This window comes from Lupinus angustifolius, chromosome LG17 (genome assembly GCF_001865875.1).
Source record: "Lupinus angustifolius cultivar Tanjil chromosome LG17, LupAngTanjil_v1.0, whole genome shotgun sequence".
In the NCBI taxonomy this organism is placed as follows: Eukaryota; Viridiplantae; Streptophyta; class Magnoliopsida; order Fabales; family Fabaceae; genus Lupinus; species Lupinus angustifolius.
Genome location: NC_032025.1, coordinates 12,014,245 through 12,017,811, shown reverse-complemented (window position 1 = coordinate 12,017,811; position 3,567 = coordinate 12,014,245).

Below are 3,567 nucleotides of genomic sequence, written 5' to 3'. Positions count from 1 at the left end.
TACATTATAAAAACCAATTCTCGAAATGCCCACAATATGGCTACTCATGCCAATTGTTTTCCCACAATCTGACTATGAGTGTCAGTTCTCGAAATTCCCACAATTTGACTACATGTGTCAATTCTTAGTATCATAGAAAGAATTGGGAGAAGTTTGCAGGAAATGCGTCAGCGGAAAATATGAGGAAGAAAGAAAAATTTGAGTAAAAACGTACTCAACTTGGGACGAGAAAATATGAAGGGAGATGGTATCTATTTATAGGATGAGATTTTTTTCAAGTTTTTCATCTTTCCTATATGGGACTTGAAAGTTGTTTTTTCAAAATTCTTTTATGTGAGACTTGGAAGTTTTTCATATTTCACACCCAAAAGTTTCCACTAATGGCTTCCAACAAAGCAAGTTCCAACAATCTCCCAATAGAGATTAAAAAACAATGTCCGAGAATTTATATGGTCTTAATAATATTGTGCAATAACAAATGTGTCATCTGACTTGAATCTTTACATAGTAAAATGCAGATTTTACTAGAGTAACTCCTACTCTTGAATTATATCTCTAGCATCAAACCACACACAACAATTTAAAGGTGTATTATGTAAAGTTTGTGCGTTAAAGTCAACGCACGTCTATCCCAATATAGTGAACGCTCTAGAAATTTATCCCCCTAAATTTCAAAGGAAGTAGACTTCACTTCCATATTCACATAGGTTAAGTCTATCAAGAGTACTCATATAGTCTAGGTACTCCACTCAATTGGAGTATAAATCTCAGTAAGAGTTTAACTCATCCTTACATATATTGTAGGACTCATGCTTCTCATAATTTTATAGCAAGTTCATTCTCATATCACTTTGCAATTTGCTATTAGTCATTGAACCTATTTCTTGGGATCTCTAGTCAGTTAGGTTGGGTTACCATCTTCATTGATCTTCTTTCTAAGGGCAATAGTCTCATACACTTAGAAGTATTATTGACTTTCTCTCTAGCTAATCCTTTCATCAAAGGATCTGCTAAGTTCTTCTCAATGCATACGTGATCCACTCTAACAGCTCCTCTAGAGAGTAACTCTCTAACGGTGATGTGCATACGACGTATTTGTCGTCTCTTACCGTTATAAAAATGGTTCTCAATCTTTACAATAGTCGCAGTATTATAACAATGGATCTACACATTTGGTATCGATTTTTCCTCTATGGGAATCTCTGCAACCAAGCTTCTCAGCCAACTTGCTTCGCCACTAGCTGTTGCTAGTGTTATCCTCTCAGTTTTCATAGTGGATTGAGCTAAAATAGTATATTTCTTTGACTTCCAAGAAACAATTGCACCAACTTTGCTAAATATATAGTCACTTGTTGCTTTAGAATCATATGAAAGAATGTTTCAATCAACATCGTTGAACCCTTCTAGGAATAGTAGGGTATGAATGCATATGAGTTGTCACACCGCGAATTTTACGATTTTGAATTATAAGATTTTATTAATATTTTTATTCAGTGTATTTTCGAAAATGAATTTCTGGGAATTTTCGGTAAAGAATTAGACGAAACTCTAGTTGAGTTTTAGCCTTGTAATTTTATTTCCAATTTTGTGGTAAACTTTGGTAATTTTCGGAGACATTCGGTTCTGGACCACTGTCGGGGTCGAAATCCACCGGGTACGGCTCAAAAAGTGGTCTTTGAGTTCCGTGACTCGGAATCGAATTCCGATCGCACTGTTGGCTTCGTAATTTCATTTCGAGTCAATATAGACCCTGAATACACCCATACCTATTTTCTAAATAGTTTTCACTCGGAATGTCGAAATCCGAAATTCTAATCGGATATTACGATCGGACGATTTATAATATCTGATCGAGCATTAGCCGATAATACTCGAGCATGTTTATCGCACGTGTTCGTGAAGTGGTCGTTTCGCATTGGGATGCGAGATTTGCCTTTTCATAAAGCAAACCTCACATCACTCACCCTAATGTCATAGGAAATCATGATTAGCCACCCTAGGAGATTTGGTAATGATTTCCTAGGGGGAAATCTGATTTCCTCCTCTCATTAGACACTCCTCACTTAACACTTCACTCCCACACTCTTCATTTGCAAAATTTTCTAAGAGAAGGTAAAAACCTCTCTTCATGTTTCCTTTCTCATTGTTTCTTCCATCTTCAATCCTTGATCTCTCAACATTCAACCAATGGATGTTGATGAGATTTAAGTATGATGTTCATGAGTATGTTAAGAACATATTCAACCGTTGAAATTTTCTAAAAGGCTTTCTAACTCATTTTCTCTTCAAAACCGAAAATGGTGTTGTTCTTGAACTCATGAAAATATTTTGTTGAAACCATGAACAACTTGTGTTCATGGAGTTGTTATAATATTGTATTACATACTTTTTGTTGTTTTAGCCAAAGGGGATGATGATGAAATCAAAGGAACCTTTAGGAAGTGTTTTGGAAAAATGAGAATGTATGTATTTCTATTTGTTGTTAGCCTTAAAACCATGGAAATCGTGAACGGACTTTCGATGAAAAAGGATGGTCGATAACATGTGATTTTGGACCGGATGGATGAAATGGATGTATTATCACGATGGGAAAAAGAGAAATGATTTTAAGTATTTTAGTAACGATTTTAGAAACATCGGAAACTAACGGAATTTTATTTTGGTAGTTACGAAGATTTTGGTGTTCGAACCTTGAAACCAAACCAACCGTAGTTGACAAGAAAAAGCACGCTTCATTAAGGTGAGAGAGAACACATCGTGACATAGTGGTGTCCGAATATGACACCCGGATCTCCTAAACCATCTCAAAGGTTTTGGAGTTAACTTGGGTTTTAAGAAACCCAAGATTTTGTATGTTTGAATGTTTTGAATATATATGATTGTTGATGAAATCTGTTGAATATTGTATATGAATGTTGTTGGGAACTTTTCTGGGTGCAGGTATTTGAAAAACCATGTTCAAATGTGTTTCGATTGTCGAAAAGGGCAAAAGTTGGTTTTCTGTCCAAGTCCCTGTCGCTTGGGCGAGGACTGGGCGAGGGGAAGTTTTTGGTTCTGAAACTCCTCGCCCGGGCGACCAATCCTCGCTCGGGCGAGCAAGCAAGGGTCCCGCTTAGGCGAAAAATGCCCAAGATTTCGATGAAAAATGAGAATTTTCTCGCTTGGGCGAAAAAAAAAACTCAGGATTTTAATGAGTTTCTGGAACCCTCTCGCTTGGGCGATAATACCTTCGCCTAGGCGAGGAAAGCTTCAGTTTATTTGAGATTTAAAGACGAATTGTCGCTTGAGCGACTAGTCCCCGCTAGGGCGAGGGACGGTGTGAGAAGATTGGAATAAAATGATGTTGTGAAAAATGTGATGAACCCGAGTAGGGTGTATTGTGATATAAAGGTTGTGGAATGAGATCATGGCTTAGATGTGAAGCGTGACTCCACAAAGGTATGAAAGCATTGTTTGTGTTTATGCCTTGTTGGGCAAGTATCCGACTTGAGGTCGTGAACTAGGGGGTACCCTAGTAAGGATACATGATATCACTGAACAACGATCGACCGACCGTAGGAGGCTTGG